At 35.8% G+C, this 12883-nt stretch overlaps 1 pseudogene; it reads left to right on the forward strand.

Moving 5' to 3' along the window:
- Positions 1-12883, forward strand: part of LOC128660022 (oocyte zinc finger protein XlCOF6-like) — a 116275-nt pseudogene that overhangs the window by 16439 nt on the left and 86953 nt on the right.

Here is a 12883-nt window from a genome sequence, read left to right on the forward strand (position 1 = left end):
ATAAAACTAAAGATAACACAAATATCGTAATTAGGAAATGCAAGCTCAGGCATTATCCTTAGATACAGTGGTTTACATTACAAAATATAACAATGACAAATTGATCTACTACTGGAGACACCGTAACCCAAACATACCAATGTTGCACTTTTTCTTCTATGATCACACACTCTCTCTCTTTTTTGATTTTTTATTCTTTCCCTTCCCCACTTTTCTATTATTCGCCCTTTCGACGATTTGATCACCCCTTTAATTAATTATCTGAGATTCTCTGGACATTGACACCAATCACCAACACACACATCACACATAGGGGTACCCACCAATAATAACATCACATTTTCCCCATAATATACGCTCACTGAGGTAAATCTGAATCACAGAACTATATTAAGTTCATTCTATATTTAAGGTTACATAAATTTATAATTCATTTTAGTTTCCTTTACCTACACCCTGTTCTACACTCAAATTAACACTATGCACTATTTTCATCACATTTAGTTAAATAAATATGTATATAAGTTTTATTTATTTATTTTTCAAGGATTTATTCAAGCATAATAACGGCACCTTTTAGTCTATATTGATATCAGAATAATAAATAAGAAACCTAAGGTATACAGTTTCTAATTTCTAATTTTCTATTCAAAGCTCAGGTCCCTATAATAAAATTTGTATTCTTCTAATGATTTCTTCTTCTATTGACAAATAACAATATTTCATTGTTTGTAGAAGTATTGATGGAGTCAATTTACTGAGTTCCTTCGAAAAAACCTACAATAATATTTTGGCAAGTTAAGAATATCAACCGTGTAGTTTATCCATGATATAAATCCTGCTTTTATTAGGGTTACTATTAACTGTCAAACGCAAACTATTTTAGCCAGATAGGCACTGGCAAAACCCAGTGTTAAATACACGTCTCTCAAAAAACTACATGACCCAGAATACTCTTAGCTCAATGAAAATTATTCTACCAGCACGTAACATCAATGTTACTTCCCATTGGGTGGAGCTAACTACCAACCGGGTTTATAAGGCGTATGCAAACAGTGCAATCGCGATAACCCTTTGAAAAAGCCGTGTTAGACGGCGAAACATGTTAGGGATTTAGGGAAATGGTGAGGAGTCATTGCGAGCTCCTGTATTTTTAGAAGCTAACCATCATTAGTGCTAATATGTAAACCAGTTACTTTAATTAGGCTATATACTTGTGTCTTTATTGAATTGATACGAAAGTAAGGGAGGCTATTGGTATAAAAGGCTGGCGTAAGGTTAATGAAATACTGGCTACTTTCTAAATTACAATCACCGCTTGTGTGCGAGACTGCACTAACGGTCAGAGAATTCAAATATGAAAGCGCCAAAATTAAATAAGACAGATATCGGGCATCACCCGCCAGCTTACAACCAGTAAAAGACCGGCTTTATACCGTTATAACAATAACGCTTACTAACACAGTATTGGTGGGAGATATTTCACAGGATAGTAACACTGTGACATGAAAATGTATAAATATTATTGAATCTCAATCATCCAAAATCTAGATACCGTGTACTAGCAGAGTACTAGTGTGTGTTGTTCCTAATGATATCAATACTGTGACTTTCACATGTATATAAATTATAGAATCTTAGTTATTTCGCAATTGAGATATAGCTAATACATTATTAAATTATATGATTAACAGGGGAAACTAGAATTTTTCTATTGCATGTTAAAAAACCATACAACTTTAATTAAAAGGTTGCAGGTAGTTCCTCTAGTAATTGAATCACAGAATACAACTACAGATACAAGCAGGTCATTTAACACTATAGTCTGTGAAAAGAAAGCAAAGACAGGCGCAGCCCAATTCAAGTGTAGTATTCTTTAATTCAGTGTAAGTGCACACATACAAATGGCTACTTACAAGAGGCACAAATAAAATCTGCATATAAAGGTATCTTTACATCCAAACTGTGTTATGATATAACATACAGCTATGAAACAAACTCTACGCGTTTCGTCTGAGGACGCCCAGACTTTCTCAAGAGATGAAAAATTAGAAGTGTTGCAAGCATGGTGCCTACCGGCTTTATAAAAGGGACCATTAATTGCATGATTAGTTACCAGCCAGTCAGAGTGTGGTGATACTGATTGGCAGGTGAGCTTGTTAAACACTATAGATTATAATATACAATCGAAAAAGCACTCATATGTGAACGCAAGTCAATAAAAAACCGTTCATCCTCATATGGTGACACAACAATTAAACTCACATATTTATGTAAAGCCTGACGTGCTTAAAATAAAATTGCAAGACTGTACCCTCAATAGATGAGCTGTGATACCAGATGCAATCAATGTTTACACAAGCACATTTGAAACTGTTACAATGTAATAAAATATGTAATACATATCATTGCATCAATTGAACTTGGAACTAAATATCCACAACCAAAAAGTTACATCATATAATTGAACTTCCAGCTATAGAAATAACTCTATTAACCACACTATACAATCAAACTCTCAGCTACAACCAAGTACACGTATGAAACTACTTCTACTGGGTGACATTAATTTATAATCGCAGTTTGTGAGAATCTGACAATTAATATTGTTATAAAGCTAACATACCAAACTACGTTTCTTTATGTAAGCCCTGTTAGAAAAACAGGTCAGTAATATTTAACACTCACCAACCCTGGTATCTACACCTTATGATATATTGCACCCATAGGTGGCATAATTCATGAGTAGCCAAACAGAATAGGATTTATGGTATACCTCAATCAATCTAGTACCACTATAAAGTGTGCTTATTAGACTAGCATTGAGAGAACTCACAACAGTGTTAACTTTAACTTTCCTGAGTTAATTTTATAAATCCCACCTTCTGTAACCACATCACAGTTATAATACTACTCGAACGGTTCTAATTTGAATGAAGGGATATTGAATCCCAAGGCAGGTTACATCTAGTAATATCCATCTCAGGAGAGCTGAAGCTCGTACTGCCATACTAACACTGGGGTACTATACGTATTAAACACCGAACACTGATCAGGAATCTGTTTATAAGTATATTTAATCCCCTGTTGGTTGTATCTATACTACACGGCCTCCCTTTCAGAGACTAATATATAGAGACCCTTACCCTGGTATTATTAGCCTACTCCACTATTCTACATTATTTCATTTAGCACATATTTTGGTTAGTGTTTTTAATATTTTTTGTTTTCCGCAAATTTTAGCACTGTGTATTAATAAATGTTAAGTTTTAATTTAGTTAGGTCTAGTATATTTGGAGACTAGTGTTGTCTCTGTAATTATTGCACCACTTTGAGCCTTGTGATTAATTTAACTATATCATATCAAGCTCTCGAGTGCTACAAGTGTACTCTTTTCTGTGGTTAACGCTTTAACCACATCCAGCCTTCATAGTTCACACAGGGTTGCGTCCTCAGTGACGCGAGTGTGTCATTTCCGGACATGCTTGGCGCCAAAAAAATTTCCAGTTACGTTGTGCGTCATTCTTGGTGCTAAATTTTTTTCATTATTTATTTGCCCCATTGCTTTTGCCTCTTGCCTTTTTCTATGTCAGAGGGCTATGCTATTTGCATTTTTTTCCCATTCCTGAAACTGTCATATAAGGAAATTGACAAATTTTGCTGTATATGTTGTTTTTTATTTTACATTTTGCAAGATGTCTCAATCTGATCCTGCCTCAGAAATATCTGTTGGAACTTTACTGCCTGATGTCGGTTCTACTAAAGCTAAGTGCATTGTATTTCCGAAAATGTCATTGTATGATAACATTTTTACATGCAGATATTGTATCCATTAGTTAATAGTGCATTTCCTGTTGTTGTTTCTTCAACTTTTAATGTACATGTTATACCTATGAAATTTAAAGAATTTGTTTCTGATACTATTCAGAAGGCTTTGTCTGCTATCTGCCTTCTAATTAATATAAAGGTCTTTTAAAACTTCTCATAAGGTTGATGAATTTTCAAATGACCGACAACATAATGAATTATCCTTTTCTGATGAGGATCTATCTGATATAAATAAATGATGAGAGACAGCTCCTTTTCAAACAGGGGCACAGGAAAGGGTTAGCCAAACCCCAATATCAATTTCAAAAAGGTAATTTTCCAGCCTCCAGTAGATTTTAAAAGACCTTTATTAGTTTCTTACAGGGTCCATTATAACAACGACGTTTCAAACCTATACCAGGTTCTTAAGAACCTGGTATAGGTTTGAAACGTCGTTGTTATAATGGACCCTGTAAGAAACTAATAAAGGTCTTTTAAAATCTACTGGAGGCTGGAAAATTACCTTTTTGAAATTGGAGGATCTATCTGATTCAGAAGATCTTTCCTCAGATATTGACACTAACAAATCTACTTATTTATTTAAAATGAAGTATTTTCGTTCTTTGTTAAAGAAGTGTTAATTATTTGGATATCATAGAAACTAGTCCTCTTGATATTAGAACTAGTAAATTCTGTTTTTAAACCTCCTGTAGTTGCTCCAGAGTTTTTTTTTCCATTTCTGATGCTATTTCTCTTATGATTTCTAAGGAATGGAATTAACCGGTTACTTATTTTATTCCTTTTTAAAGGTTTAATAAATTGTATACTTTTACCAGCAATTTCTATAGAGTTTTGGGGAAAGATCCCCAACTTGTTGGGGCTATTTCTACTCTTGCTGAAGGTACCTCTATTCCTATGGAAGCTAGTACTTAAGTTCTTTTAGATAGGAGACTTGAATCTTATCTAAGGAAAGCTTATTTATGTTCAGGTCGTATCAGGCCTGCATTTTCTTTGGCTGTTGTTGCAGCTGCTTCAACCTTTTTGTTGGAGATTTAGCGCAACAAGAATTGGATTCTGATTTATCTAGTATTGTTAGCTTACTGCAACATACTAATCAGTTCTGATGCCATTTTTTTATATCATCAAATTTGATGTTAGATCTATATCATTAGCTATTTTTAGCTACAAGAGTTTTGAGGCTTAAACCTTGGAATGCTGATATGACTTTTTAAGTCTAGATTGCTATCTCTTCTTTCCAAGGTAATAAGAGACCTAAGGGTAAATATTAAGCTTCTAAATCGTTTTTGTTCTTTTTTTTCAAACAAGGAACAAAAATCTAATCCTTCCCTATGGATTCTGTTTCCAATTGGAAACCTTCTTTAAATGGAATAATTCCAATCCATTTAAGAAACCAAAACACCAGCCCCTAAGTCCGCATGAAGGTGCGACTCTCTTACCAGCTCAGCTTGAAGGGGGCAGATTAAGGTTTTTTTCAAGAATGTTTTGGATAATTCGGTCCAAATCAATGGTTTCAGAGTATTGTCTCTCAGGGGTTTTGAATAGGATTCTAAATAAATCCTCCTGTGAGAAGATTTTTTTCTCTCACGTATCCCAGCAAATCCAGTTAAAGCTCAGGCTTTCCTGAAGTGTGCTTCAGACCTGGAGTTTCAGGGGTAGTCATGCCAGTTCCTTTTCAGGGACAAGGTCTGGGGTTTTATTCAATTCAAAAGAAAAGCGCTACACTCCCTATTAGGGTGAGTGTTGCTGAAGGGGGTGCCCACAATATATATCAAAGTTTAAAAAATCAATGGGTAGATATCATAAGGTCAAATTATGTTATTTTAATGAGCCTCTTAAAATCAAATTAGATAAATGTACATTTGATATACAATAAAAATACAATAAAAAACCAGATAAAAAAAAAAAATACAATTACAATAAAAATACAGTAAAACAGTGGTAGTTTAATTAAACAGTTATAGTTTGTGACTAGATAGTTACACGAATAAGGCAATAATTGCGGTAATGAATTTGAAAAGCAAAGATTTAAGTCTATTGCAATGTGTACTAATCCAGATTTGATCGTAGTGTTCAAAAAGTGGTAAAATCTAAAGTGATAATCCCCCCCCCAAAATTTTTTTTTCTCTTCAATTGGTGATCCTGATTGTGTGTTTTAATCCAATATCCTAAAACGAATAACAATCACAAGGTGTGTGGGTGAAAAAAAGAGAAATCTAAAATATTTTTTGTTAAAAATCGAAAAATAAAAATAGGATAACAAGAGGGAGGAGCTAGCCAGCAGCCTAGACAGTCACAATTTAACAGAGCTCTAGTTAAAACCTGTCATTTATTAGCCCTAAAAAGCACTATTTAGGAGCTGATTCCCAGAAAAAAACATTGGAGCAGTATTTACTCACTACAAGGGACCATTGGCTGAAATTTGGCTGAGTTTGAGACAAATTTCGATCTACCCAGAAAGGAGTTCCAGAGGATTTTCAGGAAAATCCCAGGCTTCGGCCTACCTCGGAAATCTGACTCATTAAAGTGCCTGAAATCTTCATGAAAGAATAAGATTAAAGCAGGCAGAACTACCATCCCTGATAAATAACTGCACTTCAGGATCTAAGCAGGTATTAAATATAGGCAGATCACACATTAAAGACTGAAAGGAGGAGAAAAGAAGGAACCTTCAATCAGTGTGAGTAACAAACAAGCAGCAAACCACTGTGTGTAATATACATCACTGTCATCTAGATATTTCAGACACTTACACTAGCAAAAATCAGACTATCAAGGAACTACTTTCATTGTATTTTCATTAGAGGCTACAAGGCCTAATATTGAGACTCCATTGTATGGGAGTATTGGACATTGTAAGGGCTATAAAGCTAATATAATGAACGAAAACAATGACAACAAGAACATAAGCAACTAATAAACTCTTAATTTACCTGAAGATTGCACATGCAAATGTAAAGGGAAATAAATAGGAAGTTTGGTTCAGTATCTCTTCTATAAGGGTTTTCACAGATAACAACTACAAGACTCTCTAACCTGAAGGTGCAACTTCAGTGGTGTTTTCAGGATATGATTAGAGAACTTTTCAGGGCCCTAAAAGTCAGGAGACGGAGATACTGCAATTTCCTATGTAAAAACCAATAATAATGCTCAGCACCATTATATAGTTCAAAAGCAATGTTAAAGCATTACATATCAACCTGGAACAAATAAAGGCAGTCATGATCTTTAAATAAATGTAATGTGAGAGTATAAATCCATACTTTTGCCCTTCATTCATAATAATCAAATTGCACGCTAAGAAGCCTGGCGACATAGAGGGGAAGATACACTCTGAATTGATTAAGGGAAGACGTAAATAATTTTTTCAAGATGAAGAGCAGAAACCAATCTGTGAAAGAGTGCCTCACTAAGTCACAGCTAAAATTGAAAGCAGCAGACAAAGCTAATAGTCCTCCAAAACAACATACTCAAGCAGAAACATCAGATGAAGAGGTGGGACAACCTGGAGATATACCAAATAATGAGCTTCTGTCTCAAATCAAAACTTTCTTCCATGAGGAACTAAAAACAGCTTTATATGACCTGGAGCAAGACATCAAAGAGATTGGAGGAAGAACAACGGAGATTGAAAATAGGCTGGAAGATATCTCAGAAGACAACCCTTAGATTAAAACTACTCTAATGGATCATTCTATATACATCAAGAAGCTGGAGGATCAAGTAGAAGATTTGGAAAATAGATCGAGGCGCTCCAATCTCAGAATAAGGAATCTTCCAGAAGAGTACAAAAATTTGCAAGCAGATGTAACTGAGATTTTTCATCAACTTGTCCCAGATACAGAACCCTCCATGCTTTTGATAGACAGGGTGCATAGAGCCTTAACCAAACCCTCTCAATCCAAGACAAGAGATGTAGTAGTCAAACTACATTATTTCCATGTTAAAGAACTAATACTTCAAGCTGCAAGACAAGCACGCACAATTACATATGAAAGGCATAATATCCAGATATTTACAGATCTATCACCAGTGACACTAAGAAGGCTAAGAGAATTGAAACCAGTAGTGACAGCCCTCATAAGAGAAAAATTGAGATATAGATGGAACTTTCCGTTCAAATTAATCTTCACATGTAAGAACTCCACCTATTCATGCACCACGGTTGAAGAGGGACGGTTGCTGCTTGCCAAGCTTGAGATTCCAATAGAGGAAGATGTTTCGCCGGACCCCCCACAAACCACTAGGAGACTGCCACAGAAAGAATGGACTGAGGTAAATAGGAATGGGAGACCTAAAAAACCCAAATCTAATGTCACAAGAGAAGATGGTAGAAGCAACAATAGCACAGAGGCATACCCAGTACCGTGATTCTCTCAACAGAGACAGCTTCGAGGTTTGATAAAGAGAAAAAGAAAACCGAAGTGTGATCTATGGATCATACAATGATAATAATAATATTTAAGATGAAGGTACTGTTATCAGAACGATGAACAATGTTGAAAGGGGGTAATCTCATTGTTTGCTTGCTCTCCTCTACCCTAATTATTCATTCTTCTTTACCCACAGCTTTTTCTCACTTATTCCCTTCTAACCTTCCCCTAATACTAATACTTGATCTTCACTGATGCTAATACCAAGGATATGATTGGTTCTCTAAGATCTGCCTTATGTGATAGGATGAGATCATAGATCAATATATGTTAGTTCCAGAGTTGATTATATTGTTTAGTTTTATTTAAAACAAGAAAAACGTTCAAATGTTATTCAATTGTTCAAACACACTAAGTTTTATGTTAATGTCATGTTTTTATATATGTTTATATGCAGTCTCAAGTGTCATCAAAATAGAAGTTCACAAGACAATTAATATAAAGGGTAATATCCGAGGTATTAAGAATGTTGCTTTCCTAAGATGTTCAGGTATAAAGGTAAGAGGTATAGATAGGCGACTTATAAAGAGGACCTATATAAGCAGTGCTCGAGGTAAGAAGTCATATTCATTAGATTAATTTCACACAATGTTAGGGGACTTAACTCCAACACAAAAAGGAAAAAAGCTATTATAGATTACAAGGCCCAGAAAGCCCAAATAATAATGCTCCAAGAAACGCACTTCACCTCAGATGTAACACCTAAATATTGGGATAAGAGCTTTCCATTGCAATATCATGCATTCACTGACAAGAAAAAATGCGGAGTTTCCATCCTAATACATACCTCTCTGAATTTTAAGGAGGAAGAGATAGTTAAAGATAAGGGAGGGAGATTTCTAATAGTCAAGGGGACAATCCATAACGTCCCAGTGGTATTAATGAATGTATATGCACCCAATGAGAATCAGGGCCCCTTCATCACTAAAATAAGCAAACTACTCCTGTCATGGAAGAGAAGTAAAATCATAATAGGAGGAGATTTTAATTTAACGTTAAATGACGATCTAGATAGAACTTCACAAACACCCCATAAAAAAAGAACAACACCAGCCCAACAGCTTCTAGCTGACTTATTACTAGACTTCAATCTAATAGACAGTTGGAGGGCACTTAACAAGGGAGCTAAAGATTTCACTTATTACTCCACAGTGCATGGTACCCATTCAAGAATAGACTTGATCCTAATCAGTCAGGTCCTATTGCCACAGGTAAAGCTAGCGTTTATTCATAACTGTTCATGGTCTGATCACGATATGATAATTGATTTAGAGGGAATGATCAACCCCAATAGAGTTAGATCCTGGTCACTCCACCCTAGCCTACTTCAGAATACCATTGTTCTTCAGAAAGTACAGCAGCACATTAAAGATTTTGTAGATATTAATGCAGGATCAACGTCCAATCCAAATTTTGTATGGAGTGCACTTAAGGCCTCGGTGAGAGGCCTGCTAATTGCCGAATCTAACAAAATAAAGAAGAATTATAATGCCAAACTAGATAGCTTGAGAGTAGAAATTGCTGCACTCAGAGAACAAATAAAAAAAAGCCCCCAAAAAAAAAAAAAAAGGTCTTAAAATTACTTAAAATTAAAAACGAAGAAATAAACCAACTATTAGATAGAGAAGTGATCCAGTCGATAAAAGCAGTAGACACCAGATATTATATTTACACAAACAAACCAGATAGGATGCTGGCAAATAAACTAAAAGACCTGACAAGGGCGACTACAATCCCACAAATACAAACTACCTCGGGACAAGTCACAAATGATCCCCTACAAATAGCCAATGAGTTTGCCAACTTTTATAACAATCTTTATAATTTACCTAGTAGTAATAAAGATAATAACAAGAGAGAAGAATTGATTAGATTCCTAGAAGATAGCAAATTAAAAACTATCACAGAAGAAGAACTAGAGAATTTGAACTCCCCCATAACAATACAAGAGATTATGCTGGCTATCAAAGAACTTAAAAGAAACAAAGCACCAGGCCCTGATTGGTTTCCAGGCTCTTTTTATAAAGACCTGCAGTTATCACTGGCTCCCCAATTGTGGATACTGTTTAATAACATCTTGCAAGGAGTAGATATTCCCCCAGATTTGTTGACTGCAAGGGTGACGGTCATTTCAAAACCTGGCAAGAGCAAACAATACTGCCAAAATTACCGGCCAATTTCCTTAATCAACCAGGACCTAAAATTATTCACAAAAATTTTGGCTAACCGATTGACCCTACCCATTAGAAATTTGATAGACAATGACCAAGTGGGTTTCATCTCGCAAAGAGAGGCACCAGATAACACTAGGAAAGTGATTGACCTGATTAATTATGCGACAGTTGGGAAGATGCCTTCTCTGTTTCTAGCATTGGACGCAGAGAAGGCGTTTGATAGAGTTAACTGGGAATACATGTTTGCAGTGCTTAGCAAAATGGGATTTAAAGGCCCCTTCACTACTGCCTTAAAAAAGATATATTCAAGCCCAGATGCATACATAAGACTCTCAGGGTATCAATCAGACAGAATAAAAATCCGTAATGGCACAAGACAAGGTTGCCCCCTGTAACCCCTACTTTTTGCTCTATGTATTGAACCATTGGCGGTTAGGATAAGGGATAATCCAAATATTGCAGGTATACGGGTGGGGGATAAGGAATATAAAATTTCATTATTTGCTGATGACGTCATCCTTGCAGTCACAAAACCTTTACTTTCGCTCCCGATGGTATATTCCATAATAAATAAATTTGGACAGTTGTCTGGATATAACATTAATGAAGGCAAGTGTGAGGCCCTTAGCACATATCTCCCAAAGCCAACAAATAAATTATTAGAAATTAACTTTACATTTAAATGGGCCAAATCATCTCTCAAATATCTAGGAATCAACCTCACAAAAGATGTGCACTTACTTTATAGGGAAAATTATGTCCCCATGTTCACACACATTAGAGAGATATTAGTTAAATGGACTAAATTTAAAATCTCCCTGTATGGAAGAGTAATATCTGTCAAAATGACAATATTGCCCAAACTCCTATACCTATTCAGAACACTCCCAATTTCAATACCGTTGTCAGAATTATATGTAATGCAGAAGGCAATTTTAAAATTAATTTGGGGAGGGAAAAGGGCTAGAATAAACAAACACAATATGATGAGACATAGGGGAGAGGGAGGCATCGGATTACCTAACCTAATATCATATTATTATGCAGCTAGATTGGCCCAGACCACACAATGGTTTAAATTAGGACTTACACCACAATGGGTCCAATTAGAAAAAGACATGCTTAATGTAAGAAGATTGGATAATATTCTTTGGGCAACACAACAAAACAGACCCGGTCACATCAAACAGTTCATTGCGATCACATACACTGCTTTTATTTGGGACACAGCGACTAGGAAGTATCATTTACTCAACGAGAGGTCCAGACTGACCCCGCTCTCCCCTCTTGAATCTTTAGTTGACATACATACTCAAAGGAAATGGGAGAATAAAGGCCTCTACCGAATAGCAGATGTTTATGTTAATAGCGACCTTCTATCTTTCTCTCAATATGCAGAGCTAGGCACACCCGGGCAAAATGAGTGGTTCCACTACTTACAACTTAAATCCAGAGTTCGAGAGATAATGGGATTAGATAAGCCTCCAAACAATACTATATTAGAATCATTATGTTTATCGAAGGAGGTTAGGAGGGGACTGATAGCATTGCTCTATCTGGCTATTAATGGTGGCTCAAATAGGGACAAGAGTGTAATAATGACTAAATGGGAACAGGATTTGGGCAGGACATGGACAATAGATAACTGGGTATCAAACATTAATAGAGGTCTATTGTTTTCTCCAAATGCCATGTTGAAGGAAAACTATATTAAAGTACTCTATAAATGGTACATATATCCCACAAGATTTGCCAATACACAGGACAGCAGGCCCCACTTGTGCTACAGGGGTTGTGGGGAGGAAAGGACATACTTACACATGTGGTGGCATTGTGGAAAGGTTACAGAGATTTGGAATCAGACTTCAAAGTATTTAAGCCTAATTCTAGAAACTAATATCACACTTACCCCTGAGCAGGCTTTGCTTCATTTTCCTCCAGATAATAAAGTGAAAAGACATAACAAGCTAATAGCCTTGATCTGCACAGTTGTGAGAGTAAGCATAGCTAGATTTTGGAAGGTGGATCCACCCTCATTTGAATATATTAAAAGGAGAATAGATTATCACTTTACAATGAGTAGCGCCTCGGCAGAGCTCCTTAATACCAGGGATAAGTTTATACAACAGTGGGAACCATATATTATGTATACTGAAAAAGAAAATAGAGCTAGAATCCTAGCAAACCAACAAGATCAGTAGGAAACAATCCGGTTAGAGTGCCTCAATGAGTGAGATAATTGAGTCTTCAGGAGCAAGATGAACGGGTAGAGATGAGGGGGGGAAGATAGAGGGATTTGATCATGATTGAGATTGAGTCAGGCTAGATGGAAAGCGGAATTAACACACCATTATATGTAGGAATGTTACTGAAAGGTCAATAAACCAAAATTACTCTTGTCTTGTGTGGAAAACTCACATATTCAATCACTTGAAGGCTGCAATGTTATTG

Source organism: Bombina bombina, chromosome 5 (genome assembly GCF_027579735.1).
Source record: "Bombina bombina isolate aBomBom1 chromosome 5, aBomBom1.pri, whole genome shotgun sequence".
Classification (NCBI taxonomy): Eukaryota; Metazoa; Chordata; class Amphibia; order Anura; family Bombinatoridae; genus Bombina; species Bombina bombina.